We start from the raw sequence: 25,200 nt of genomic DNA on the forward strand, positions 1-25,200 counted from the left end.
GCGACAGGAAGCCAGTGCAGAGACCTGAGCACTGGACTAATATGGTCGTATTTCCTGGTTCTAGTCAGGACTCGAGCAGCAGCGTTCTGGATGTACTGCAGCTGTCTTACAGCCCGTTTAGAGAGCCCAGTGAGCAGGCCGTTACAGTAGTCTAACCTGCTGGAGACAAACGCATGGATCAGTCTCTCTAAGTCTGGTTTAGACACTATTCCTTTGATTCTGGCAATGTTTTTTAGATGGTAAAAAGCTGCTGATGTTACAGATTTAATGTGGCTGTTAAAGTTCAGGTCTGAGTCCAATATTACCCCGAGATTTCTAACTTGATAGTTAGGTTTTAGAGAGAGAGTCTCAAGGTGACTGATAACACTTTCTCTTTGTTTCTGTGGGCCACAGACAATGATTTCAGTTTTGTCTGAGTTTAGCTGGAGGAAATTGTTTTGCATCCACACACTTATCTGTTCGATGCAGCGACACAGTGTATCTACAGGCCCGTGTTCTCCTGCCGTCAGTGACACGTAGATCTGAGTGTCATCTGCATAATTGTGGTAGGACACATTATAGCTGCATATTAGCTGGCCTAGTGGAAGCATGTACAGATTGAACAACAGGGGTCCCAGGATTGACCCCTGGGGAACCCCACAGGTCATAGCCATTTGGTCTGAGAAACAGTCACTGATTTCAACAAAATATTTCCTGTCCTCCAGATAGGACTTGAACCAGTTTAAAGCACGACCAGAGATTCCCACCCAGTCTTCTAACCTCTGTAATAAGATCGCATGGTCAACTGTGTCAAAGGCAGCACTCAGGTCCAGCAGAACTAAGACTGTGACTCTACTTGCATCTGTGTTCAGGCGGATGTCATTTGTCACCTTGATCAGAGCTGTCTCAGTGCTGTGGTGGGGCCTAAAGCCTGATTGGAAAGTATCAAAAGCATTGTTAGACAGGAGAAAGTCACCAAGCTGTTGGTATACAACTTTTTCTAGGACTTTGCCTAAGAATGGCAGGTTTGATATGGGCCGGTAGTTGTTCAGTACTGTGGCATCAAGATTGCTCTTCTTTAGAAAAGGCTTAATGACAGCAGTTTTTAAGGCCTTTGGAAATGTTCCAGTCTGGAGTGAGATGTTGACTAGATGAGCGAGTTGTGGTAACAAACTGCTCAGCACAGACTTTAGGAATCTAGTGGGCAACTCATCAAGGCAGCACGTTGATGAACTCAGACTGCAGATGGTCTCTTCGACTGTTTTGTCAGTAACAGGTGTGAAATGTGTCAGCTCTAGGTGTCCAGCTGGCTGCAGAGTAGTTATTTGTGTTGTGGAAATTATTGCATTTTTAATGCCTTGAACTTTGTCATTAAAGAATATTGCAAACTCATTACACTTAGATGTAGAAATGAGTTCTAAAGGCAGTGAAACTGGAGGGTTTGATAATCTGTCTACTGTAGCAAACAGGACACGAGAGTTGTTACTGCATTTTTTGATGATTTCAGAAAAATAACTCTCCCTTGTTCTACGCAAAGTCTGGTTGAACACACATAGCTTTTCTTTGTAAGTCTCATAATGAACCTGGAGCTTTGACTTGCGCCATTTCCGTTCGGCTCTCCGGCACTCCCTTTTCTGTGCCCTGACCGACTCTTCTTTCCTCCATGGCGCCCTTTGCCTACTTTTAACCATTCTAACCTTGACAGGAGCAATGGTATCCAAAACATTTAAGAGACTTGATGTGTAAGAGTTCAACAGATCATCAACATCAGAAAACAGGGTGTTCTCTAACCTAATCATTTCCATAAACTGTGTCCCTGTTCTGTCATTTATGAGTCTTCCCCAAACAACTGCAGACCCAGCTGGTGTTTTGGGTAAAGTAGATAGGTCGAAGAAAACACAGAAATGATCAGATAAAGCGGCATCAACGACATTCACGTTTGAAATAACAACACCCCTTGAAATGAGCACATCTAGAGTGTGCCCTCTGTTGTGGGTGGGCTCAGTCACATGTTGAGTTAGACCAAACATTTCAAGGACAGCAGTGAGCTCTTTAGCTTCCTTGTTATGCACTACGTCCACATGCACATTCAAGTCCCCTGTTATGACTAAACAGTCAAAAGCAGTGCACACAATTGAAAGTAGTTCAGTAAAATCATCAATAAAACAATTCTGTGGTGGTTTATAAATGGTGATATAAAGTATGGAAGATTGTTTTATCTCCATTTTGAATGACACATACTCAAATGATGAAAAAAACCCAAATGACAACTTGTGGGTGGGTATATCGTCCCTGAACATGGCACAAACACCCCCACCCCTCTGGTTTTCTCGTGTTTCAGACACAAAATTGAAGTGAGGTGGACTAGACTCAATCAGGACTGCATTAGCTGTGTTTTTGTTGAGCCACGTCTCAGTTAAAAACATAAAATCAAGATTGTGAGAGGAAATAAAACTATTAATTAAGAATGATTTGTTACTTAAAGATCTGACATTGAGTACTGCGTGTTTGAGATTAGTTATAGTTGAACTGGATGCTGTGTTCTTGCAAGGGATATGGATAAGATTTCTCTGATTGGACAGTCTGATTGTCCCTCTCTTCACTCCATCCTTGGACCTCTGGTTGAGATGGTGTTTACCAACACAGAGGCCCTTAGTGTCCTAGACAACAGCATTGACGCTGTTGGAAATGACAGCTGTGGGCACCGGTGGTGGGGGCCAAGCTGGGGGGGCTTTGGTCGATGGAGTAGGCTGGGGAGGGAGAGGGGCTCCATGCTTCTTTGAGGATAGAATTCTTGATCTTGCCATGTTTGGCGTGAGAGGAACCATTTTAATCCCTGATTTCACCAAGCTTTCAAGGTGATCAGGAAATCTCCTGGGTGACGGTGGAGAAGAGAACGATGGTGAAACGTCTCTGGAGGGTGTAGATGCAGCAGGTGGGTCCCAGGCCTGTGGTGAGGCCCGTGGTGAAGGCGATGGTGGAGCTGCTGAATCCTGTGTTCGGGATGCTGGAGGTGCTGCTGTGGCTGCTGTGGCTGCTGTGGCTGAATCCTTTGCTGGGTCCTTGGGTGGCGAGGCAGGAGCTCTTCTCTGGCTCGTCTTCTCTCTCTGCGGCAGCACAGGACCCGGTCCTGGTCCTGGTCCTGGTCCTGGCCCTGGCCCCTTCTGATGCCTCAGAGCGTGGAGAAGATTATCCGTCAGTCGTCTCACTCCACCTCTGTTCAGGTGTGGGCCTTTTCTTTGAAAGAGATCATCTCTTTGCCAGAAAAGATTTAAGTTCTCGATGAAATGAGGTCCTCTGGACTCACAGACTTTGGACAGCCATGTGTTCAACTGAAGCAGCCGGCTGAATTTGTTGATCCTCCTGTCGATGTTTGGGAGAGGTCCACTTATGAATGTTGGTATTGTCACTTTTTCAAGACTCTCAAATAGTTTCTCAAAGTCTTTTTTTATGATTTCAGACTGATTCTCTCTGATGTCCACTGCACCCACGTGCACAATCAGCTGTTTCACCCCTTGGTGTTTTGCCAGTACCTCTGGTAGTAATCTTGTGATGTCAGAGACAGTGGCACTTGGATAGCTGCATGTAACCATTCTGTTTATGTTTACATTAGATATGGCTCCGTCTCCAAGCACAAGAGTATCTTTGACATTGACACTCGGCACAGTTTCTCTGTCCATCTGCTGCTTTGTACCGTCTCTCTGTCTGTTACACTCAGTCACACTTGGCTCTGACAGTGGTGAAAATCTGTTTGTTAATTTTATTCCGGGTGATGTTACATATTCTCTGTTGATACCAACAGTTTGACGATTCTTCGGCTTTGCACCAAGTCCATCATACGTGCCTTTACAGAGTCTTGGAAAAGACACAGTATCATTTAGCTTTAAGTTGGAGGTAGCAGTTTTTTCACCCTTTCCTTTGGAAGTAAATGTGGACTTCTTACCACTGGATTCCATTGGGAGCGTTTCATGAAGTCCCATTTCAGTTTCTAAGGCAAAAATCCTTACTTGTAGCGCCCAAATTTCTTGTTGATATATCCGACAGCTTTCACAGGGCATGTTGAAAGGATTGTAGTCGCTGGCTCGTCAGATAAGATGTAAAAAGAATAAAAATGATTTTAAAAAGTCTTGGTTCACTTAAAAGAAAAAGAATAAAATTATATCCAAGACTTGTGGAAAGAAGTAAAATGATTTAAAAGCAAATGAAGCGAAAAGCAGCAGGAGGAAGCAGAGACACGTCTGCACTCTTCAGAAGCAGGAAGCGACTACCTAGTGCCTCTGCTTTGCAGGACTGTTTTTCAGTTGATTACTAACCATAGTCTTCTCAGTCTTTCCTCCGTAGTGGGGGTGATTTAGCGTTACTCATAACTTTTGATAGTCTTTTTGTTTTTCCTCCTTATAGTGGAGCGAGTATTATTTTGATCATTTTTATAGCTATTCTTCTCTTCCATTTTTGGGAGAAGTATATTTAGATAATTCCATAGCCTGTATTTTCTTCTCTCTCGGAGAATTGATCTTCTGCTTTTCAATAAAGCTTGTTATTGGAAAACCTTCTCCCTGCATCTGCGTCCTGAGTTCCTGGGCCTGACAACACTTTCCATAAAGCTTATTGCTGACAGACGCTTCTAAAGTATCTATCTGTTGAGTTGTAAATACATTTTATGATAGTTAGCCCATATATACTCTGTTTTCTTATAAGAGTTTTGAGCAAAGTTGTGCCTTGCTTATTTGTGTGAAGGTGGTAAATTCCACTGTTAGGAATGTGGTCTGGTCCGGCCTGAAACTGAATCCCCCTTCCCTTCTTTTGAGAGCTTTTTGTACACACCCATTTCCGAATAAAATGGAGGAGGCGTGATGGAGAAGCTTCAGAGTGGTTAGGAGATTGTAAGGAGCTGTCTCCTCACCAGCTCTCCTCAGGAGTAAAAATCCTTGACGTCTCTCTCTCTATCTTTATGAATTTCTAGGTATTTGAACGTGACACTATCCATAGATTATGACATTAAAAACCAAACAAGTTTAACAATACTGTACATCCATGTAGGCCTATTTATTAAACATTAATGTACCTGTAACCTGTGATGAATCATTCATAATACACTAACAACGGTATGCACTAGCCTATCAACTGACTAAGAACGTACACTCATGCAACTTTCATGAGACAACTAAAGGAAAAAAAAGAATATGGACAGAAATAATGACAGAAATAACAAACCATATTCATAATATGATTTTGAACTTAAATGGGAAAATATAAGTTTGATCCAGCTTAAATAGGTAGCCCCTATGGGCAGTATTGGTCGGTTAGAGAAGTTGTTTATTTGATGTTATATCTAATATTGCAGAACATCAAAGCCTGTGGAAGAGAGAAGTGTTTGAGGCCCTGGACCTGGTGCGCTCGGTGGTGGAGCGGCGTTTTGATCAGGAGGGACTCCGCGGAGCTGCAGGGCGAGAGCAGGCAGTTCAGGGGAAACGAGTGGATGTGGGTTCCCCGGAACTGACCCCCTTTCCACGAGAGCGGCTAAGCCTTGAGCTGGACATACTGAGGGATGTGTGTGGGGGTCCATCCTGCAAACCTTGCAGCACCAACCCCGCTCCATGCTGTCAGAGGTGGAGAAGCTCATTAGGCTTTCTCTGGCCCCGCCCATATCTGTGGCGGCATCCGAGCGCTCTTTCTCAGCCTGAAAACCTGGCTGCGCAACACCATGACGCAGGAGAGACTAAGGCTAGGCGTCCACTATTCCGGCACGTCAATTTAACTCGCCGGATTGGATGCCTAGTTGTCGCCGTGTTGCTACTACAGTGGGTGTGTGGGGCGTGTAGAATGGCTCCGGGGGAAAGTAAATAACTTGTGATTTTAACCAACCGAAGTTTCTCCCTCTAAAAATTTGAGTTTTGGAGGGAAATTAATGTGTATAAATCGTCAGCAATGGAACATTATTTCATATTGTACCATGGATCCGGATCTCCGAGCGAGGAGAGCTGCTGCTGCTGCTGCTGCTGCGACACAGGAGAACACATGATCTACTGTCATTGGATAACGCACTCCGTTTGCCGTGGCAAATTTGCATAAAGTCCGGCCGAGCCCAACTTTTTGACGTGCCGCAGGTCCGCCGCTTGCCGTGCCGGAATCCCAGCATGCTTTGCGAGCACGGCGACAACGATCGGCCGGATTTCATTGAAAATGAACTGAATGCGTTGGATACGGCTTGACGTGCCGGAATAGTGGACGCCTACCGTAACACATTTGGCCATTATGAACGCTCACAGCGACCTTATGGATGAAAGCCATGTCTCGACCCTGCTTAGAATTTTCATTAGTAGGTCAACTGAGAGAAGGTCCACTTTTGGAAATGTATGAGTCATGAGCGCAGACTTTTCTTTTTTCATTTGTGGTGTATTTTATGCTGTTATGTTCCTTAAATGGCTTGATTTAGTTATCAAATTTTTATTTTCTGAACAATAAAGATGCCGTGTTCATACATTGTATTTCTGTTATAACTGCATGTTATTATAAAATAACTTCAAATCAAATCCTCAATCATTGATAAGTGTGCGTGCTTCCGCCGCCCCTCCCAACAAAAACCCCGCCGCCCCAAACAGAACAGTTCCAACATCTATGGTGTCAACTGTTTGCTCTCTCCCAACGTCTCAGCTGATGGAAACATCCCTCACACACATAGTAAACTCACTCAGTTACTCGTATAAGAAACACACAGAAAAACATGTTGCCCTGAACTCGGTGCCCTGCACTTGCTCGCTTGCTTGAGTGAGGAGGTGCTACGGTGGCCCTGAAGTGCCAATCACAACGGCAAAAGAGAAAGCGACAACGGCAAATTAAAAATTCATTAAAATTTATATGGAGGAACAAAAACCACTATATTAAAAAAATCTGTAATAATGAACTGATACGATAATGGTGGCCTTAGCTTTTTAGACTTTTACACTTTAAATAATACTTTCAAAATAAATCGGCTTAAACAATTTATCAAGAACACATCTTCAATTTGGAACTTCATACCGAATTTAATTTTCTCTAAATTAGGAGGCCTAAATTTCTTTTGACTTTGTAATTATAATGTAGAAAAAATCCCCTCAAAACTATCCTACTTTCATAAACAGATGCTTCTTTCTTGGTCATTGATCTACAAACATAAATTTTCCCCACATAGATACTACATATGGAACAATAGTGGTATGAAGTTCCAAATTTAAAAAGGGTTCTTGATAAATTGTTTAAGCCAATTTATTTTGAAAACATTAATACCACCTCAAACCAACTGGGTTATGTGTCGCACACGGAGCAAGACACCTGAGCTCAGCCACTCTGCTGGGAAATAATATGGGCACAGAGCGCAAAAAGAGCGAGATGAGGAGGTAACTGGGCTATTTAGTCCATCCCACCTGCAGTAAATGGCTACACCGGTGTGCAATTCTGTCCCCCCCCCGTCCTATATTAAATTTGGGATTTTTTTTACAGGCTACGTCAAATGCAAAACTAGTCCCTGTTTGACTTTTTGGAACTTGTCCTTTCTGAGGACAAAGTTAAATGTATGAGGATCAAAGCCAACAATGGCCTGGGACATCTCAGCATATCCAGGATCAGCAACATGGAGACTGAGAGCCAAACAGAAACAGAGGTGTGTGCCAACCAATCAGCAGCAGCCCAAGCTGGTTAACTTCCTGGTGTCTGTGTGGCACACGGTGATGGTCAGATGTTACATGCAGGCCGCAGAGAGAAGAGAAAAAAGCTTACAGCACCTGGTATTCCCAAGCGGACTCCCATCCAAGTACTAACCAGGCCCGACCCTGCTTGGCTTCCGAGATCGGACGAGATCGGGCGTGTTCAGGGCGGTGTGGCCGTAAGCCACAGTCCCTGTGACAAATATATGTTATATAGGTGCTGGAACCATACGTTTCCCCTATTTTTACCAGAGAGCTGGCTTGAGAGGCTGCTGTTGAGCCTGCACGTTGACTTCCCTGATGTGATTGTTCTCTGCAGCTGAAAATGGGACTCTCAGATAACTTAGTGTCTGTCAAAAGCCTCTGTTCCCTGTGTGTAGTTTTGTGTCCGTTGTCATATAGAGAAACCAGGGAAGCTCAATCCCACGACATGCTCATAAACTGCGTCTTCTCTAAACAGTATAGTTCTATTTTACAAGTCGGAATACAATAACAGATTCTGTTTCAGAATCTATAAAGAGCTGGTTTGTGATTCCATTGCTGGCTTACGGCCACACCACCCTGAACACGCCTGATCTCGTCAGATCTCAGAAGCCAAGCAGAGTCGGGCCTGGTTAGTACTTGGATGGGAGACCGCCTGGGAATACCAGGTGCTGTAAGCCTTTTGGCTTCTCCAGGCGCATTCAGTTTGGCTACGTCAAATGCAAAACTAGTCCCTGTTTGACTTTTTGGAACTTGTCCTTTCTGAGGACAAAGTTAAATGTATGAGGATCAAAGCCAACAATGGCCTGGGACATCTCAGCAGATCCAGGATCAGCAACATGGAGACTGAGAGCCAAACAGAAACAGAGGTGTCTGCCAACCAATCAGCAGCAGCCCAAGCTGGTTAACTTCCTGGTGTCTGTGTGGCACACGGTGATGGTCAGATGTTACATGCAGGCCGCAGAGAGAAGAGAAAAAAGCTTACAGCACCTGGTATTCCCAAGCGGCCTCCCATCCAAGTACTAACCAGGCCCGACCCTGCTTGGCTTCCGAGATCGGAAGAGATCGGGCGAGATCGGGCGTGTTCAGGGCGGTGTGGCCGTAAGCCACAGTCCCTGTGACAAATATATGTTATATAGGTGCTGGAACCATACGTTTCCCCTATTTTTACCAGAGAGCTGGCTTGAGAGGCTGCTGTTGAGCCTGCACGTTGACTTCCCTGATGTGATTGTTCTCTGCAGCTGAAAATGGGACTCTCAGATAACTTAGTGTCTGTCAAAAGCCTCTGTTCCCTGTGTGTAGTTTTGTGTCCGTTGTCATATGGAGAAACCAGGGAAGCTCAATCCCACGACATGCTCATAAACTGCGTCTTCTCTAAACAGTATAGTTCTATTTTACAAGTCGGAATACAATAACAGATTCTGTTTCAGAATCTATAAAGAGCTGGTTTGTGATTCCATTGCTGGCTTACGGCCACACCACCCTGAACATGCCTGATCTCGTCAGATCTCAGAAGCCGAGCAGAGTTGGGCCTGGTTAGTACTTGGATGGGAGACCGCCTGGGAATACCAGGTGCTGTAAGCCTTTTGGCTTCTCCAGGCTCATGCAGTTTGGCTACGTCAAATGCAAAACTAGTCCCTGTTTGACTTTTTGGAACTTGTCCTTTCTGAGGACAAAGTTAAATGTATGAGGATCAAAGCCAACAATGGCCTGGGACATCTCAGCAGATCCAGGATCAGCAACATGGAGACTGAGAGCCAAACAGAAACAGAGGTGTCTGCCAACCAATCAGCAGCAGCCCAAGCTGGTTAACTTCCTGGTGTCTGTGTGGCACACGGTGATGGTCAGATGTTACATGCAGGCCGCAGAGAGAAGAGAAAAAAGCTTACAGCACCTGGTATTCCCAAGCGGTCTCCCATCCAAGTACTAACCAGGCCCGACCCTGCTTGGCTTCCGAGATCGGACGAGATCGGGCGTGTTCAGGGCGGTGTGGCCGTAAGCCACAGTCCCTGTGACAAATATATGTTATATAGGTGCTGGAACCATACGTTTCCCCTATTTTTACCAGAGAGCTGGCTTGAGAGGCTGCTGTTGAGCCTGCACGTTGACTTCCCTGATGTGATTGTTCTCTGCAGCTGAAAATGGGACTCTCAGATAACTTAGTGTCTGTCAAAAGCCTCTGTTCCCTGTGTGTAGTTTTGTGTCCGTTGTCATATAGAGAAACCAGGGAAGCTCAATCCCACGACATGCTCATAAACTGCGTCTTCTCTAAACAGTATAGTTCTATTTTACAAGTCGGAATACAATAACAGATTCTGTTTCAGAATCTATAAAGAGCTGGTTTGTGATTCCATTGCTGGCTTACGGCCACACCACCCTGAACACGCCTGATCTCGTCAGATCTCAGAAGCCAAGCAGAGTCGGGCCTGGTTAGTACTTGGATGGGAGACCGCCTGGGAATACCAGGTGCTGTAAGCCTTTTGGCTTCTCCAGGCGCATGCAGTTTGGCTACGTCAAATGCAAAACTAGTCCCTGTTTGACTTTTTGGAACTTGTCCTTTCTGAGGACAAAGTTAAATGTATGAGGATCAAAGCCAACAATGGCCTGGGACATCTCAGCAGATCCAGGATCAGCAACATGGAGACTGAGAGCCAAACAGAAACAGAGGTGTCTGCCAACCAATCAGCAGCAGCCCAAGCTGGTTAACTTCCTGGTGTCTGTGTGGCACACGGTGATGGTCAGATGTTACATGCAGGCCGCAGAGAGAAGAGAAAAAAGCTTACAGCACCTGGTATTCCCAAGCGGTCTCCCATCCAAGTACCAACCAGGCCCGACCCTGCTTGGCTTCCGAGATCGGACGAGACCGGGCGTGTTCAGGGCGGTGTGGCCGTAAGCCACAGTCCCTGTGACAAATATATGTTATATAGGTGCTCGAACCATACGTTTCCCCTATTTTTACCAGAGAGCTGGCTTGAGAGGCTGCTGTTGAGCCTGCACGTTGACTTCCCTGATGTGATTGTTCTCTGCAGCTGAAAATGGGACTCTCAGATAACTTAGTGTCTGTCAAAAGCCTCTGTTCCCTGTGTGTAGTTTTGTGTCCGTTGTCATATAGAGAAACCAGGGAAGCTCAATCCCACGACATGCTCATAAACTGCGTCTTCTCTAAACAGTATAGTTCTATTTTACAAGTCGGAATACAATAACAGATTCTGTTTCAGAATCTATAAAGAGCTGGTTTGTGATTCCATTGCTGGCTTACGGCCACACCACCCTGAACACGCCTGATCTCGTCAGATCTCAGAAGCCAAGCAGAGTCGGGCCTGGTTAGTACTTGGATGGGAGACCGCCTGGGAATACCAGGTGCTGTAAGCCTTTTGGCTTCTCCAGGCGCATGCAGTTTGGCTACGTCAAATGCAAAACTAGTCCCTGTTTGACTTTTTGGAACTTGTCCTTTCTGAGGACAAAGTTAAATGTATGAGGATCAAAGCCAACAATGGCCTGGGACATCTCAGCAGATCCAGGATCAGCAACATGGAGACTGAGAGCCAAAACCAAACAGAGGTGTGTGCCAACCAATCAGCAGCAGCCCAAGCTGGTTAACTTCCTGGTGTCTGTGTGGCACACGGTGATGGTCAGATGTTACATGCAGGCCGCAGAGAGAAGAGAAAAAAGCTTACAGCACCTGGTATTCCCAAGCGGTCTCCCATCCAAGTACTAACCAGGCCCGACCCTGCTTGGCTTCCGAGATCGGACGAGATCGGGCGTGTTCAGGGCGGTGTGGCCGTAAGCCACAGTCCCTGTGACAAATATATGTTATATAGGTGCTGGAACCATACGTTTCCCCTATTTTTACCAGAGAGCTGGCTTGAGAGGCTGCTGTTGAGCCTGCACGTTGACTTCCCTGATGTGATTGTTCTCTGCAGCTGAAAATGGGACTCTCAGATAACTTAGTGTCTGTCAAAAGCCTCTGTTCCCTGTGTGTAGTTTTGTGTCCGTTGTCATATAGAGAAACCAGGGAAGCTCAATCCCACGACATGCTCATAAACTGCGTCTTCTCTAAACAGTATAGTTCTATTTTACAAGTCGGAATACAATAACAGATTCTGTTTCAGAATCTATAAAGAGCTGGTTTGTGATTCCATTGCTGGCTTACGGCCACACCACCCTGAACACGCCTGATCTCGTCAGATCTCAGAAGCCAAGCAGAGTCGGGCCTGGTTAGTACTTGGATGGGAGACCGCCTGGGAATACCAGGTGCTGTAAGCCTTTTGGCTTCTCCAGGCTCATGCAGTTTGGCTACGTCAAATGCAAAACTAGTCCCTGTTTGACTTTTTGGAACTTGTCCTTTCTGAGGACAAAGTTAAATGTATGAGGATCAAAGCCAACAATGGCCTGGGACATCTCAGCAGATCCAGGATCAGCAACATGGAGACTGAGAGCCAAACAGAAACAGAGGTGTCTGCCAACCAATCAGCAGCAGCCCAAGCTGGTTAACTTCCTGGTGTCTGTGTGGCACACGGTGATGGTCAGATGTTACATGCAGGCCGCAGAGAGAAGAGAAAAAAGCTTACAGCACCTGGTATTCCCAAGCGGTCTCCCATCCAAGTACTAACCAGGCCCGACCCTGCTTGGCTTCCGAGATCGGACGAGATCGGGCGTGTTCAGGGCGGTGTGGCCGTAAGCCACAATCCCTGTGACAAATATATGTTATATAGGTGCTGGAACCATACGTTTCCCCTATTTTTACCAGAGAGCTGGCTTGAGAGGCTGCTGTTGAGCCTGCACGTTGACTTCCCTGATGTGATTGTTCTCTGCAGCTGAAAATGGGACTCTCAGATAACTTAGTGTCTGTCAAAAGCCTCTGTTCCCTGTGTGTAGTTTTGTGTCCGTTGTCATATAGAGAAACCAGGGAAGCTCGATCCCACGACATGCTCATAAACTGCGTCTTCTCTAAACAGTATAGTTCTATTTTACAAGTCGGAATACAATAACAGATTCTGTTTCAGAATCTATAAAGAGCTGGTTTGTGATTCCATTGCTGGCTTACGGCCACACCACCCTGAACACGCCTGATCTCGTCAGATCTCAGAAGCCAAGCAGAGTCGAGCCTGGTTAGTACTTGGATGGGAGACCGCCTGGGAATACCAGGTGCTGTAAGCCTTTTGGCTTCTCCAGGCGCATGCAGTTTGGCTACGTCAAATGCAAAACTAGTCCCTGTTTGACTTTTTGGAACTTGTCCTTTCTGAGGACAAAGTTAAATGTATGAGGATCAAAGCCAACAATGGCCTGGGACATCTCAGCAGATCCAGGATCAGCAACATGGAGACTGAGAGCCAAACAGAAACAGAGGTGTCTGCCAACCAATCAGCAGCAGCCCAAGCTGGTTAACTTCCTGGTGTCTGTGTGGCACACGGTGATGGTCAGATGTTACATGCAGGCCGCAGAGAGAAGAGAAAAAAGCTTACAGCACCTGGTATTCCCAAGCGGTCTCCCATCCAAGTACTAACCAGGCCCGACCCTGCTTGGCTTCCGAGATCGGACGAGATCGGGCGTGTTCAGGGCGGTGTGGCCATAAGCCACAGTCCCTGTGACAAATATATGTTATATAGGTGCTGGAACCATACGTTTCCCCTATTTTTACCAAAGAGCTGGCTTGAGAGGCTGCTGTTGAGCCTGCACGTTGACTTCCCTGATGTGATTGTTCTCTGCAGCTGAAAATGGGACTCTCAGATAACTTAGTGTCTGTCAAAAGCCTCTGTTCCCTGTGTGTAGTTTTGTGTCCGTTGTCATATAGAGAAACCAGGGAAGCTCGATCCCACGACATGCTCATAAACTGCGTCTTCTCTAAACAGTATAGTTCTATTTTACAAGTCGGAATACAATAACAGATTCTGTTTCAGAATCTATAAAGAGCTGGTTTGTGATCCCATTGCTGGCTTACGGCCACACCACCCTGAACACGCCTGATCTCGTCAGATCTCAGAAGCCAAGCAGAGTCGGGTCTGGTTAGTACTTGGATGGGAGACCGCCTGGGAATACCAGGTGCTGTAAGCCTTTTGGCTTCTCCAGGCGCATTCAGTTTGGCTACGTCAAATGCAAAACTAGTCCCTGTTTGACTTTTTGGAACTTGTCCTTTCTGAGGACAAAGTTAAATGTATGAGGATCAAAGCCAACAATGGCCTGGGACATCTCAGCAGATCCAGGATCAGCAACATGGAGACTGAGAGCCAAACAGAAACAGAGGTGTCTGCCAACCAATCAGCAGCAGCCCAAGCTGGTTAACTTCCTGGTGTCTGTGTGGCACACGGTGATGGTCAGATGTTACATGCAGGCCGCAGAGAGAAGAGAAAAAAGCTTACAGCACCTGGTATTCCCAAGCGGTCTCCCATCCAAGTACTAACCAGGCCCGACCCTGCTTGGCTTCCGAGATCGGACGAGATCGGGCGTGTTCAGGGCGGTGTGGCCGTAAGCCACAGTCCCTGTGACAAATATATGTTATATAGGTGCTGGAACCATACGTTTCCCCTATTTTTACCAGAGAGCTGGCTTGAGAGGCTGCTGTTGAGCCTGCACGTTGACTTCCCTGATGTGATTGTTCTCTGCAGCTGAAAATGGGACTCTCAGATAACTTAGTGTCTGTCAAAAGCCTCTGTTCCCTGTGTGTAGTTTTGTGTCCGTTGTCATATAGAGAAACCAGGGAAGCTCAATCCCACGACATGCTCATAAACTGCGTCTTCTCTAAACAGTATAGTTCTATTTTACAAGTCGGAATACAATAACAGATTCTGTTTCAGAATCTATAAAGAGCTGGTTTGTGATTCCATTGCTGGCTTACGGCCACACCACCCTGAACACGCCTGATCTCGTCAGATCTCAGAAGCCAAGCAGAGTCGGGCCTGGTTAGTACTTGGATGGGAGACCGCCTGGGAATACCAGGTGCTGTAAGCCTTTTGGCTTCTCCAGGTGCATGCAGTTTGGCTACGTCAAATGCAAAACTAGTCCCTGTTTGACTTTTTGGAACTTGTCCTTTCTGAGGACAAAGTTAAATGTATGAGGATCAAAGCCAACAATGGCCTGGGACATCTCAGCAGATCCAGGATCAGCAACATGGAGACTGAGAGCCAAACAGAAACAGAGGTGTCTGCCAACCAATCAGCAGCAGCCCAAGCTGGTTAACTTCCTGGTGTCTGTGTGGCACACGGTGATGGTCAGATGTTACATGCAGGCCGCAGAGAGAAGAGAAAAAAGCTTACAGCACCTGGTATTCCCAAGCGGTCTCCCATCCAAGTACTAACCAGGCCCGACCCTGCTTGGCTTCCGAGATCGGACGAGATCGGGCGTGTTCAGGGCGGTGTGGCCGTAAGCCACAGTCCCTGTGACAAATATATGTTATATAGGTGCTGGAACCATACGTTTCCCCTATTTTTACCAGAGAGCTGGCTTGAGAGGCTGCTGTTGAGCCTGCACGTTGACTTCCCTGATGTGATTGTTCTCTGCAGCTGAAAATGGGACTCTCAGATAACTTAGTGTCTGTCAAAAGCCTCTGTTCCCTGTGTGTAGTTTTGTGTCCGTTGTCATATAGAGAAACCAGGGAAGCTCGATCCCACGACATGCTCATAAACTGCGTCTTCTCTAAACAGTATAGTTCTATTTTACAAGTCGGAATACAATAACAGATTCTGTTTCAGAATCTATAAAGAGCTGGTTTGTGATTCCATTGCTGGCTTACGGCCACACCACCCTGAACATGCCTGATCTCGTCAGATCTCAGAAGCCAAGCAGAGTCGGGTCTGGTTAGTACTTGGATGGGAGACCGCCTGGGAATACCAGGTGCTGTAAGCCTTTTGGCTTCTCCAGGCGCATTCAGTTTGGCTACGTCAAATGCAAAACTAGTCCCTGTTTGACTTTTTGGAACTTGTCCTTTCTGAGGACAAAGTTAAATGTATGAGGATCAAAGCCAACAATGGCCTGGGACATCTCAGCAGATCCAGGATCAGCAACATGGAGACTGAGAGCCAAACAGAAACAGAGGTGTCTGCCAACCAATCAGCAGCAGCCCAAGCTGGTTAACTTCCTGGTGTCTGTGTGGCACACGGTGATGGTCAGATGTTACATGCAGGCCGCAGAGAGAAGAGAAAAAAGCTTACAGCACCTGGTATTCCCAAGCGGTCTCCCATCCAAGTACTAACCAGGCCCGACCCTGCTTGGCTTCCGAGATCGGACGAGATCGGGCGTGTTCAGGGCGGTGTGGCCGTAAGCCACAGTCCCTGTGACAAATATATGTTATATAGGTGCTGGAACCATACGTTTCCCCTATTTTTACCAGAGAGCTGGCTTGAGAGGCTGCTGTTGAGCCTGCACGTTGACTTCCCTGATGTGATTGTTCTCTGCAGCTGAAAATGGGACTCTCAGATAACTTAGTGTCTGTCAAAAGCCTCTGTTCCCTGTGTGTAGTTTTGTGTCCGTTGTCATATAGAGAAACCAGGGAAGCTCAATCCCACGACATGCTCATAAACTGCGTCTTCTCTAAACAGTATAGTTCTATTTTACAAGTCGGAATACAATAACAGATTCTGTTTCAGAATCTATAAAGAGCTGGTTTGTGATTCCATTGCTGGCTTACGGCCACACCACCCTGAACACGCCTGATCTCGTCAGATCTCAGAAGCCAAGCAGAGTCGGGCCTGGTTAGTACTTGGATGGGAGACCGCCTGGGAATACCAGGTGCTGTAAGCCTTTTGGCTTCTCCAGGCGCATGCAGTTTGGCTACGTCAAATGCAAAACTAGTCCCTGTTTGACTTTTTGGAACTTGTCCTTTCTGAGGACAAAGTTAAATGTATGAGGATCAAAGCCAACAATGGCCTGGGACATCTCAGCAGATCCAGGATCAGCAACATGGAGACTGAGAGCCAAACAGAAACAGAGGTGTCTGCCAACCAATCAGCAGCAGCCCAAGCTGGTTAACTTCCTGGTGTCTGTGTGGCACACGGTGATGGTCAGATGTTACATGCAGGCCGCAGAGAGAAGAGAAAAAAGCTTACAGCACCTGGTATTCCCAAGCGGTCTCCCATCCAAGTACCAACCAGGCCCGACCCTGCTTGGCTTCCGAGATCGGACGAGACCGGGCGTGTTCAGGGCGGTGTGGCCGTAAGCCACAGTCCCTGTGACAAATATATGTTATATAGGTGCTCGAACCATACGTTTCCCCTATTTTTACCAGAGAGCTGGCTTGAGAGGCTGCTGTTGAGCCTGCACGTTGACTTCCCTGATGTGATTGTTCTCTGCAGCTGAAAATGGGACTCTCAGATAACTTAGTGTCTGTCAAAAGCCTCTGTTCCCTGTGTGTAGTTTTGTGTCCGTTGTCATATAGAGAAACCAGGGAAGCTCAATCCCACGACATGCTCATAAACTGCGTCTTCTCTAAACAGTATAGTTCTATTTTACAAGTCGGAATACAATAACAGATTCTGTTTCAGAATCTATAAAGAGCTGGTTTGTGATTCCATTGCTGGCTTACGGCCACACCACCCTGAACACGCCTGATCTCGTCAGATCTCAGAAGCCAAGCAGAGTCGGGCCTGGTTAGTACTTGGATGGGAGACCGCCTGGGAATACCAGGTGCTGTAAGCCTTTTGGCTTCTCCAGGCGCATGCAGTTTGGCTACGTCAAATGCAAAACTAGTCCCTGTTTGACTTTTTGGAACTTGTCCTTTCTGAGGACAAAGTTAAATGTATGAGGATCAAAGCCAACAATGGCCTGGGACATCTCAGCAGATCCAGGATCAGCAACATGGAGACTGAGAGCCAAAACCAAACAGAGGTGTGTGCCAACCAATCAGCAGCAGCCCAAGCTGGTTAACTTCCTGGTGTCTGTGTGGCACACGGTGATGGTCAGATGTTACATGCAGGCCGCAGAGAGAAGAGAAAAAAGCTTACAGCACCTGGTATTCCCAAGCGGTCTCCCATCCAAGTACTAACCAGGCCCGACCCTGCTTGGCTTCCGAGATCGGACGAGATCGGGCGTGTTCAGGGCGGTGTGGCCGTAAGCCACAGTCCCTGTGACAAATATATGTTATATAGGTGCTGGAACCATACGTTTCCCCTATTTTTACCAGAGAGCTGGCTTGAGAGGCTGCTGTTGAGCCTGCACGTTGACTTCCCTGATGTGATTGTTCTCTGCAGCTGAAAATGGGACTCTCAGATAACTTAGTGTCTGTCAAAAGCCTCTGTTCCCTGTGTGTAGTTTTGTGTCCGTTGTCATATAGAGAAACCAGGGAAGCTCAATCCCACGACATGCTCATAAACTGCGTCTTCTCTAAACAGTATAGTTCTATTTTACAAGTCGGAATACAATAACAGATTCTGTTTCAGAATCTATAAAGAGCTGGTTTGTGATTCCATTGCTGGCTTACGGCCACACCACCCTGAACACGCCTGATCTCGTCAGATCTCAGAAGCCAAGCAGAGTCGGGCCTGGTTAGTACTTGGATGGGAGACGGCCTGGGAATACCAGGTGCTGTAAGCCTTTTGGCTTCTCCAGGCGCATGCAGTTTGGCTACGTCAAATGCAAAACTAGTCCCTGTTTGACTTTTTGGAACTTGTCCTTTCTGAGGACAAAGTTAAATGTATGAGGATCAAAGCCAACAATGGCCTGGGACATCTCAGCAGATCCAGGATCAGCAACATGGAGACTGAGAGCCAAACAGAAACAGAGGTGTCTGCCAACCAATCAGCAGCAGCCCAAGCTGGTTAACTTCCTGGTGTCTGTGTGGCACACGGTGATGGTCAGATGTTACATGCAGGCCGCAGAGAGAAGAGAAAAAAGCTTACAGCACCTGGTATTCCCAAGCGGTCTCCCATCCAAGTACTAACCAGGCCCGACCCTGCTTGGCTTCCGAGATCGGACGAGATCGGGCGTGTTCAGGGCGGTGTGGCCGTAAGCCACAGTCCCTGTGACAAATATATGTTATATAGGTGCTGGAACCATACGTTTCCCCTATTTTTACCAGAGAGCTGGCTTGAGAGGCTGCTGTTGAGCCTGCACGTTGACTTCCCTGATGTGATTGTTCTCTGCAGCTGAAAATGGGACTCTCAGATAACTTAGTGTCTGTCAAAAGCCTCTGTTCCCTGTGTGTAGTTTTGTGTCCGTTGTCATATAGAGAAACCAGGGAAGCTCAATCCCACGACATGCTCATAAACTGCGTCTTCTCTAAACAGTATAGTTCTATTTTACAAGTCGGAATACAATAACAGATTCTGTTTCAGAATCTATAAAGAGCTGGTTTGTGATTCCATTGCTGGCTTACGGCCACACCACCCTGAACACGCCTGATCTCGTCAGATCTCAGAAGCCAAGCAGAGTCGGGCCTGGTTAGTACTTGGATGGGAGACCGCCTGGGAATACCAGGTGCTGTAAGCCTTTTGGCTTCTCCAGGCTCATGCAGTTTGGCTACGTCAAATGCAAAACTAGTCCCTGTTTGACTTTTTGGAACTTGTCCTTTCTGAGGACAAAGTTAAATGTATGAGGATCAAAGCCAACAATGGCCTGGGACATCTCAGCAGATCCAGGATCAGCAACATGGAGACTGAGAGCCAAACAGAAACAGAGGTGTCTGCCAACCAATCAGCAGCAGCCCAAGCTGGTTAACTTCCTGGTGTCTGTGTGGCACACGGTGATGGTCAGATGTTACATGCAGGCCGCAGAGAGAAGAGAAAAAAGCTTACAGCACCTGGTATTCCCAAGCGGTCTCCCATCCAAGTACTAACCAGGCCCGACCCTGCTTGGCTTCCGAGATCGGACGAGATCGGGCGTGTTCAGGGCGGTGTGGCCGTAAGCCACAATCCCTGTGACAAATATATGTTATATAGGTGCTGGAACCATACGTTTCCCCTATTTTTACCAGAGAGCTGGCTTGAGAGGCTGCTGTTGAGCCTGCACGTTGACTTCCCTGATGTGATTGTTCTCTGCAGCTGAAAATGGGACTCTCAGATAACTTAGTGTCTGTCAAAAGCCTCTGTTCCCTGTGTGTAGTTTTGTGTCCGTTGTCATATAGAGAAACCAGGGAAGCTCGATCCCACGACATGCTCATAAACTGCGTCTTCTCTAAACAGTATAGTTCTATTTTACAAGTCGGAATACAATAACAGATTCTGTTTCAGAATCTATAAAGAGCTGGTTTGTGATTCCATTGCTGGCTTACGGCCACACCACCCTGAACACGCCTGATCTCGTCAGATCTCAGAAGCCAAGCAGAGTCGAGCCTGGTTAGTACTTGGATGGGAGACCGCCTGGGAATACCAGGTGCTGTAAGCCTTTTGGCTTCTCCAGGCGCATGCAGTTTGGCTACGTCAAATGCAAAACTAGTCCCTGTTTGACTTTTTGGAACTTGTCCTTTCTGAGGACAAAGTTAAATGTATGAGGATCAAAGCCAACAATGGCCTGGGACATCTCAGCAGATCCAGGATCAGCAACATGGAGACTGAGAGCCAAACAGAAACAGAGGTGTCTGCCAACCAATCAGCAGCAGCCCAAGCTGGTTAACTTCCTGGTGTCTGTGTGGCACACGGTGATGGTCAGATGTTACATGCAGGCCGCAGAGAGAAGAGAAAAAAGCTTACAGCACCTGGTATTCCCAAGCGGTCTCCCATCCAAGTACTAACCAGGCCCGACCCTGCTTGGCTTCCGAGATCGGACGAGATCGGGCGTGTTCAGGGCGGTGTGGCCGTAAGCCACAGTCCCTGTGACAAATATATGTTATATAGGTGCTGGAACCATACGTTTCCCCTATTTTTACCAGAGAGCTGGCTTGAGAGGCTGCTGTTGAGCCTGCACGTTGACTTCCCTGATGTGATTGTTCTCTGCAGCTGAAAATGGGACTCTCAGATAACTTAGTGTCTGTCAAAAGCCTCTGTTCCCTGTGTGTAGTTTTGTGTCCGTTGTCATATAGAGAAACCAGGGAAGCTCGATCCCACGACATGCTCATAAACTGCGTCTTCTCTAAACAGTATAGTTCTATTTTACAAGTCGGAATACAATAACAGATTCTGTTTCAGAATCTATAAAGAGCTGGTTTGTGATTCCATTGCTGGCTTACGGCCACACCACCCTGAACATGCCTGATCTCGTCAGATCTCAGAAGCCAAGCAGAGTCGGGTCTGGTTAGTACTTGGATGGGAGACCGCCTGGGAATACCAGGTGCTGTAAGCCTTTTGGCTTCTCCAGGCGCATTCAGTTTGGCTACGTCAAATGCAAAACTAGTCCCTGTTTGACTTTTTGGAACTTGTCCTTTCTGAGGACAAAGTTAAATGTATGAGGATCAAAGCCAACAATGGCCTGGGACATCTCAGCAGATCCAGGATCAGCAACATGGAGACTGAGAGCCAAACAGAAACAGAGGTGTCTGCCAACCAATCAGCAGCAGCCCAAGCTGGTTAACTTCCTGGTGTCTGTGTGGCACACGGTGATGGTCAGATGTTACATGCAGGCCGCAGAGAGAAGAGAAAAAAGCTTACAGCACCTGGTATTCCCAAGCGGTCTCCCATCCAAGTACTAACCAGGCCCGACCCTGCTTGGCTTCCGAGATCGGACGAGATCGGGCGTGTTCAGGGCGGTGTGGCCGTAAGCCACAGTCCCTGTGACAAATATATGTTATATAGGTGCTGGAACCATACGTTTCCCCTATTTTTACCAGAGAGCTGGCTTGAGAGGCTGCTGTTGAGCCTGCACGTTGACTTCCCTGATGTGATTGTTCTCTGCAGCTGAAAATGGGACTCTCAGATAACTTAGTGTCTGTCAAAAGCCTCTGTTCCCTGTGTGTAGTTTTGTGTCCGTTGTCATATAGAGAAACCAGGGAAGCTCAATCCCACGACATGCTCATAAACTGCGTCTTCTCTAAACAGTATAGTTCTATTTTACAAGTCGGAATACAATAACAGATTCTGTTTCAGAATCTATAAAGAGCTGGTTTGTGATTCCATTGCTGGCTTACGGCCACACCACCCTGAACACGCCTGATCTCGTCAGATCTCAGAAGCCAAGCAGAGTCGGGCCTGGTTAGTACTTGGATGGGAGACCGCCTGGGAATACCAGGTGCTGTAAGCCTTTTGGCTTCTCCAGGCGCATGCAGTTTGGCTACGTCAAATGCAAAACTAGTCCCTGTTTGACTTTTTGGAACTTGTCCTTTCTGAGGACAAAGTTAAATGTATGAGGATCAAAGCCAACAATGGCCTGGGACATCTCAGCAGATCCAGGATCAGCAACATGGAGACTGAGAGCCAAACAGAAACAGAGGTGTCTGCCAACCAATCAGCAGCAGCCCAAGCTGGTTAACTTCCTGGTGTCTGTGTGGCACACGGTGATGGTCAGATGTTACATGCAGGCCGCAGAGAGAAGAGAAAAAAGCTTACAGCACCTGGTATTCCCAAGCGGTCTCCCATCCAAGTACCAACCAGGCCCGACCCTGCTTGGCTTCCGAGATCGGACGAGACCGGGCGTGTTCAGGGCGGTGTGGCCGTAAGCCACAGTCCCTGTGACAAATATATGTTATATAGGTGCTCGAACCATACGTTTCCCCTATTTTTACCAGAGAGCTGGCTTGAGAGGCTGCTGTTGAGCCTGCACGTTGACTTCCCTGATGTGATTGTTCTCTGCAGCTGAAAATGGGACTCTCAGATAACTTAGTGTCTGTCAAAAGCCTCTGTTCCCTGTGTGTAGTTTTGTGTCCGTTGTCATATAGAGAAACCAGGGAAGCTCGATCCCACGACATGCTCATAAACTGCGTCTTCTCTAAACAGTATAGTTCTATTTTACAAGTCGGAATACAATAACAGATTCTGTTTCAGAATCTATAAAGAGCTGGTTTGTGATTCCATTGCTGGCTTACGGCCACACCACCCTGAACACGCCTGATCTCGTCAGATCTCAGAAGCCAAGCAGAGTCGGGCCTGGTTAGTACTTGGATGGGAGACCGCCTGGGAATACCAGGTGCTGTAAGCCTTTTGGCTTCTCCAGGCGCATGCAGTTTGGCTACGTCAAATGCAAAACTAGTCCCTGTTTGACTTTTTGGAACTTGTCCTTTCTGAGGACAAAGTTAAATGTATGAGGATCAAAGCCAACAATGGCCTGGGACATCTCAGCAGATCCAGGATCAGCAACATGGAGACTGAGAGCCAAAACCAAACAGAGGTGTGTGCCAACCAATCAGCAGCAGCCCAAGCTGGTTAACTTCCTGGTGTCTGTGTGGCACACGGTGATGGTCAGATGTTACATGCAGGCCGCAGAGAGAAGAGAAAAAAGCTTACAGCACCTGGTATTCCCAAGCGGTCTCCCATCCAAGTACTAACCAGGCCCGACCCTGCTTGGCTTCCGAGATCGGACGAGATCGGGCGTGTTCAGGGCGGTGTGGCCGTAAGCCACAGTCCCTGTGACAAATATATGTTATATAGGTGCTGGAACCATACGTTTCCCCTATTTTTACCAGAGAGCTGGCTTGAGAGGCTGCTGTTGAGCCTGCACGTTGACTTCCCTGATGTGATTGTTCTCTGCAGCTGAAAATGGGACTCTCAGATAACTTAGTGTCTGTCAAAAGCCTCTGTTCCCTGTGTGTAGTTTTGTGTCCGTTGTCATATAGAGAAACCAGGGAAGCTCAATCCCACGACATGCTCATAAACTGCGTCTTCTCTAAACAGTATAGTTCTATTTTACAAGTCGGAATACAATAACAGATTCTGTTTCAGAATCTATAAAGAGCTGGTTTGTGATTCCATTGCTGGCTTACGGCCACACCACCCTGAACACGCCTGATCTCGTCAGATCTCAGAAGCCAAGCAGAGTCGGGCCTGGTTAGTACTTGGATGGGAGACGGCCTGGGAATACCAGGTGCTGTAAGCCTTTTGGCTTCTCCAGGCGCATGCAGTTTGGCTACGTCAAATGCAAAACTAGTCCCTGTTTGACTTTTTGGAACTTGTCCTTTCTGAGGACAAAGTTAAATGTATGAGGATCAAAGCCAACAATGGCCTGGGACATCTCAGCAGATCCAGGATCAGCAACATGGAGACTGAGAGCCAAACAGAAACAGAGGTGTCTGCCAACCAATCAGCAGCAGCCCAAGCTGGTTAACTTCCTGGTGTCTGTGTGGCACACGGTGATGGTCAGATGTTACATGCAGGCCGCAGAGAGAAGAGAAAAAAGCTTACAGCACCTGGTATTCCCAAGCGGTCTCCCATCCAAGTACTAACCAGGCCCGACCCTGCTTGGCTTCCGAGATCGGACGAGATCGGGCGTGTTCAGGGCGGTGTGGCCGTAAGCCACAGTCCCTGTGACAAATATATGTTATATAGGTGCTGGAACCATACGTTTCCCCTATTTTTACCAGAGAGCTGGCTTGAGAGGCTGCTGTTGAGCCTGCACGTTGACTTCCCTGATGTGATTGTTCTCTGCAGCTGAAAATGGGACTCTCAGATAACTTAGTGTCTGTCAAAAGCCTCTGTTCCCTGTGTGTAGTTTTGTGTCCGTTGTCATATAGAGAAACCAGGGAAGCTCAATCCCACGACATGCTCATAAACTGCGTCTTCTCTAAACAGTATAGTTCTATTTTACAAGTCGGAATACAATAACAGATTCTGTTTCAGAATCTATAAAGAGCTGGTTTGTGATTCCATTGCTGGCTTACGGCCACACCACCCTGAACACGCCTGATCTCGTCAGATCTCAGAAGCCAAGCAGAGTCGGGCCTGGTTAGTACTTGGATGGGAGACCGCCTGGGAATACCAGGTGCTGTAAGCCTTTTGGCTTCTCCAGGCTCATGCAGTTTGGCTACGTCAAATGCAAAACTAGTCCCTGTTTGACTTTTTGGAACTTGTCCTTTCTGAGGACAAAGTTAAATGTATGAGGATCAAAGCCAACAATGGCCTGGGACATCTCAGCAGATCCAGGATCAGCAACATGGAGACTGAGAGCCAAACAGAAACAGAGGTGTCTGCCAACCAATCAGCAGCAGCCCAAGCTGGTTAACTTCCTGGTGTCTGTGTGGCACACGGTGATGGTCAGATGTTACATGCAGGCCGCAGAGAGAAGAGAAAAAAGCTTACAGCACCTGGTATTCCCAAGCGGTCTCCCATCCAAGTACTAACCAGGCCCGACCCTGCTTGGCTTCCGAGATCGGACGAGATCGGGCGTGTTCAGGGCGGTGTGGCCGTAAGCCACAATCCCTGTGACAAATATATGTTATATAGGTGCTGGAACCATACGTTTCCCCTATTTTTACCAGAGAGCTGGCTTGAGAGGCTGCTGTTGAGCCTGCACGTTGACTTCCCTGATGTGATTGTTCTCTGCAGCTGAAAATGGGACTCTCAGATAACTTAGTGTCTGTCAAAAGCCTCTGTTCCCTGTGTGTAGTTTTGTGTCCGTTGTCATATAGAGAAACCAGGGAAGCTCGATCCCACGACATGCTCATAAACTGCGTCTTCTCTAAACAGTATAGTTCTATTTTACAAGTCGGAATACAATAACAGATTCTGTTTCAGAATCTATAAAGAGCTGGTTTGTGATTCCATTGCTG

General features: G+C 47.1%; 38 non-coding genes and 1 pseudogene across 38 annotated transcripts; 19 read left to right on the top strand and 20 right to left on the bottom strand.

Annotated features, from left to right (window-relative positions):
- Positions 1-7,727: 7,727 nt before the first annotated feature.
- Positions 7,728-7,846, bottom strand: LOC142392376 (5S ribosomal RNA). The gene has a single exon (XR_012771031.1). It is a non-coding gene; the product is annotated as a 5S ribosomal RNA (ribosomal RNA).
- A 358-nt stretch (positions 7,847-8,204) lies between these two features.
- On the top strand, positions 8,205-8,323 carry LOC142392900 (5S ribosomal RNA). Its single transcript, XR_012771530.1, has one exon. It is a non-coding gene; the product is annotated as a 5S ribosomal RNA (ribosomal RNA).
- Positions 8,324-8,621: 298 nt separating this feature from the next.
- LOC142393539 (5S ribosomal RNA) lies at positions 8,622-8,750 on the bottom strand (annotated as a pseudogene).
- A 358-nt stretch (positions 8,751-9,108) lies between these two features.
- Positions 9,109-9,227, top strand: LOC142393466 (5S ribosomal RNA). Its single transcript, XR_012772070.1, has one exon. It is a non-coding gene; the product is annotated as a 5S ribosomal RNA (ribosomal RNA).
- Positions 9,228-9,525: 298 nt separating this feature from the next.
- Positions 9,526-9,644, bottom strand: LOC142391979 (5S ribosomal RNA). The gene has a single exon (XR_012770654.1). It is a non-coding gene; the product is annotated as a 5S ribosomal RNA (ribosomal RNA).
- A 358-nt stretch (positions 9,645-10,002) lies between these two features.
- On the top strand, positions 10,003-10,121 carry LOC142392901 (5S ribosomal RNA). Its single transcript, XR_012771531.1, has one exon. It is a non-coding gene; the product is annotated as a 5S ribosomal RNA (ribosomal RNA).
- A 298-nt stretch (positions 10,122-10,419) lies between these two features.
- Positions 10,420-10,538, bottom strand: LOC142393158 (5S ribosomal RNA). The gene has a single exon (XR_012771777.1). It is a non-coding gene; the product is annotated as a 5S ribosomal RNA (ribosomal RNA).
- A 358-nt stretch (positions 10,539-10,896) lies between these two features.
- LOC142392902 (5S ribosomal RNA) lies at positions 10,897-11,015 on the top strand. Its single transcript, XR_012771532.1, has one exon. It is a non-coding gene; the product is annotated as a 5S ribosomal RNA (ribosomal RNA).
- A 298-nt stretch (positions 11,016-11,313) lies between these two features.
- Positions 11,314-11,432, bottom strand: LOC142391980 (5S ribosomal RNA). Its single transcript, XR_012770655.1, has one exon. It is a non-coding gene; the product is annotated as a 5S ribosomal RNA (ribosomal RNA).
- Positions 11,433-11,790: 358 nt separating this feature from the next.
- On the top strand, positions 11,791-11,909 carry LOC142392903 (5S ribosomal RNA). Its single transcript, XR_012771533.1, has one exon. It is a non-coding gene; the product is annotated as a 5S ribosomal RNA (ribosomal RNA).
- Positions 11,910-12,207: 298 nt separating this feature from the next.
- Positions 12,208-12,326, bottom strand: LOC142391981 (5S ribosomal RNA). Its single transcript, XR_012770656.1, has one exon. It is a non-coding gene; the product is annotated as a 5S ribosomal RNA (ribosomal RNA).
- A 358-nt stretch (positions 12,327-12,684) lies between these two features.
- Positions 12,685-12,803, top strand: LOC142393417 (5S ribosomal RNA). Its single transcript, XR_012772022.1, has one exon. It is a non-coding gene; the product is annotated as a 5S ribosomal RNA (ribosomal RNA).
- Positions 12,804-13,101: 298 nt separating this feature from the next.
- On the bottom strand, positions 13,102-13,220 carry LOC142392158 (5S ribosomal RNA). The gene has a single exon (XR_012770825.1). It is a non-coding gene; the product is annotated as a 5S ribosomal RNA (ribosomal RNA).
- Positions 13,221-13,578: 358 nt separating this feature from the next.
- LOC142393239 (5S ribosomal RNA) lies at positions 13,579-13,697 on the top strand. Its single transcript, XR_012771853.1, has one exon. It is a non-coding gene; the product is annotated as a 5S ribosomal RNA (ribosomal RNA).
- A 298-nt stretch (positions 13,698-13,995) lies between these two features.
- Positions 13,996-14,114, bottom strand: LOC142391982 (5S ribosomal RNA). Its single transcript, XR_012770657.1, has one exon. It is a non-coding gene; the product is annotated as a 5S ribosomal RNA (ribosomal RNA).
- A 358-nt stretch (positions 14,115-14,472) lies between these two features.
- Positions 14,473-14,591, top strand: LOC142392904 (5S ribosomal RNA). The gene has a single exon (XR_012771534.1). It is a non-coding gene; the product is annotated as a 5S ribosomal RNA (ribosomal RNA).
- Positions 14,592-14,889: 298 nt separating this feature from the next.
- LOC142391983 (5S ribosomal RNA) lies at positions 14,890-15,008 on the bottom strand. The gene has a single exon (XR_012770658.1). It is a non-coding gene; the product is annotated as a 5S ribosomal RNA (ribosomal RNA).
- Positions 15,009-15,366: 358 nt separating this feature from the next.
- On the top strand, positions 15,367-15,485 carry LOC142393436 (5S ribosomal RNA). The gene has a single exon (XR_012772041.1). It is a non-coding gene; the product is annotated as a 5S ribosomal RNA (ribosomal RNA).
- Positions 15,486-15,783: 298 nt separating this feature from the next.
- On the bottom strand, positions 15,784-15,902 carry LOC142391984 (5S ribosomal RNA). Its single transcript, XR_012770659.1, has one exon. It is a non-coding gene; the product is annotated as a 5S ribosomal RNA (ribosomal RNA).
- A 358-nt stretch (positions 15,903-16,260) lies between these two features.
- On the top strand, positions 16,261-16,379 carry LOC142392905 (5S ribosomal RNA). The gene has a single exon (XR_012771535.1). It is a non-coding gene; the product is annotated as a 5S ribosomal RNA (ribosomal RNA).
- Positions 16,380-16,677: 298 nt separating this feature from the next.
- LOC142393159 (5S ribosomal RNA) lies at positions 16,678-16,796 on the bottom strand. The gene has a single exon (XR_012771778.1). It is a non-coding gene; the product is annotated as a 5S ribosomal RNA (ribosomal RNA).
- A 358-nt stretch (positions 16,797-17,154) lies between these two features.
- On the top strand, positions 17,155-17,273 carry LOC142392906 (5S ribosomal RNA). The gene has a single exon (XR_012771536.1). It is a non-coding gene; the product is annotated as a 5S ribosomal RNA (ribosomal RNA).
- Positions 17,274-17,571: 298 nt separating this feature from the next.
- LOC142391986 (5S ribosomal RNA) lies at positions 17,572-17,690 on the bottom strand. Its single transcript, XR_012770661.1, has one exon. It is a non-coding gene; the product is annotated as a 5S ribosomal RNA (ribosomal RNA).
- A 358-nt stretch (positions 17,691-18,048) lies between these two features.
- LOC142393448 (5S ribosomal RNA) lies at positions 18,049-18,167 on the top strand. The gene has a single exon (XR_012772053.1). It is a non-coding gene; the product is annotated as a 5S ribosomal RNA (ribosomal RNA).
- A 298-nt stretch (positions 18,168-18,465) lies between these two features.
- LOC142391987 (5S ribosomal RNA) lies at positions 18,466-18,584 on the bottom strand. The gene has a single exon (XR_012770662.1). It is a non-coding gene; the product is annotated as a 5S ribosomal RNA (ribosomal RNA).
- A 358-nt stretch (positions 18,585-18,942) lies between these two features.
- On the top strand, positions 18,943-19,061 carry LOC142392908 (5S ribosomal RNA). Its single transcript, XR_012771538.1, has one exon. It is a non-coding gene; the product is annotated as a 5S ribosomal RNA (ribosomal RNA).
- Positions 19,062-19,359: 298 nt separating this feature from the next.
- Positions 19,360-19,478, bottom strand: LOC142391988 (5S ribosomal RNA). Its single transcript, XR_012770663.1, has one exon. It is a non-coding gene; the product is annotated as a 5S ribosomal RNA (ribosomal RNA).
- Positions 19,479-19,836: 358 nt separating this feature from the next.
- LOC142393418 (5S ribosomal RNA) lies at positions 19,837-19,955 on the top strand. Its single transcript, XR_012772023.1, has one exon. It is a non-coding gene; the product is annotated as a 5S ribosomal RNA (ribosomal RNA).
- A 298-nt stretch (positions 19,956-20,253) lies between these two features.
- LOC142391990 (5S ribosomal RNA) lies at positions 20,254-20,372 on the bottom strand. The gene has a single exon (XR_012770664.1). It is a non-coding gene; the product is annotated as a 5S ribosomal RNA (ribosomal RNA).
- Positions 20,373-20,730: 358 nt separating this feature from the next.
- LOC142393437 (5S ribosomal RNA) lies at positions 20,731-20,849 on the top strand. Its single transcript, XR_012772042.1, has one exon. It is a non-coding gene; the product is annotated as a 5S ribosomal RNA (ribosomal RNA).
- Positions 20,850-21,147: 298 nt separating this feature from the next.
- On the bottom strand, positions 21,148-21,266 carry LOC142391991 (5S ribosomal RNA). Its single transcript, XR_012770665.1, has one exon. It is a non-coding gene; the product is annotated as a 5S ribosomal RNA (ribosomal RNA).
- A 358-nt stretch (positions 21,267-21,624) lies between these two features.
- LOC142392909 (5S ribosomal RNA) lies at positions 21,625-21,743 on the top strand. The gene has a single exon (XR_012771539.1). It is a non-coding gene; the product is annotated as a 5S ribosomal RNA (ribosomal RNA).
- A 298-nt stretch (positions 21,744-22,041) lies between these two features.
- LOC142393160 (5S ribosomal RNA) lies at positions 22,042-22,160 on the bottom strand. The gene has a single exon (XR_012771779.1). It is a non-coding gene; the product is annotated as a 5S ribosomal RNA (ribosomal RNA).
- Positions 22,161-22,518: 358 nt separating this feature from the next.
- On the top strand, positions 22,519-22,637 carry LOC142392910 (5S ribosomal RNA). The gene has a single exon (XR_012771540.1). It is a non-coding gene; the product is annotated as a 5S ribosomal RNA (ribosomal RNA).
- Positions 22,638-22,935: 298 nt separating this feature from the next.
- LOC142391992 (5S ribosomal RNA) lies at positions 22,936-23,054 on the bottom strand. Its single transcript, XR_012770666.1, has one exon. It is a non-coding gene; the product is annotated as a 5S ribosomal RNA (ribosomal RNA).
- A 358-nt stretch (positions 23,055-23,412) lies between these two features.
- On the top strand, positions 23,413-23,531 carry LOC142393449 (5S ribosomal RNA). Its single transcript, XR_012772054.1, has one exon. It is a non-coding gene; the product is annotated as a 5S ribosomal RNA (ribosomal RNA).
- A 298-nt stretch (positions 23,532-23,829) lies between these two features.
- On the bottom strand, positions 23,830-23,948 carry LOC142391993 (5S ribosomal RNA). The gene has a single exon (XR_012770667.1). It is a non-coding gene; the product is annotated as a 5S ribosomal RNA (ribosomal RNA).
- Positions 23,949-24,306: 358 nt separating this feature from the next.
- LOC142392911 (5S ribosomal RNA) lies at positions 24,307-24,425 on the top strand. Its single transcript, XR_012771541.1, has one exon. It is a non-coding gene; the product is annotated as a 5S ribosomal RNA (ribosomal RNA).
- Positions 24,426-24,723: 298 nt separating this feature from the next.
- LOC142391994 (5S ribosomal RNA) lies at positions 24,724-24,842 on the bottom strand. Its single transcript, XR_012770668.1, has one exon. It is a non-coding gene; the product is annotated as a 5S ribosomal RNA (ribosomal RNA).
- Positions 24,843-25,200: the final 358 nt, after the last annotated feature.

Source organism: Odontesthes bonariensis, chromosome 11, assembly GCF_027942865.1.
Source record: "Odontesthes bonariensis isolate fOdoBon6 chromosome 11, fOdoBon6.hap1, whole genome shotgun sequence".
Classification (NCBI taxonomy): Eukaryota; Metazoa; Chordata; class Actinopteri; order Atheriniformes; family Atherinopsidae; genus Odontesthes; species Odontesthes bonariensis.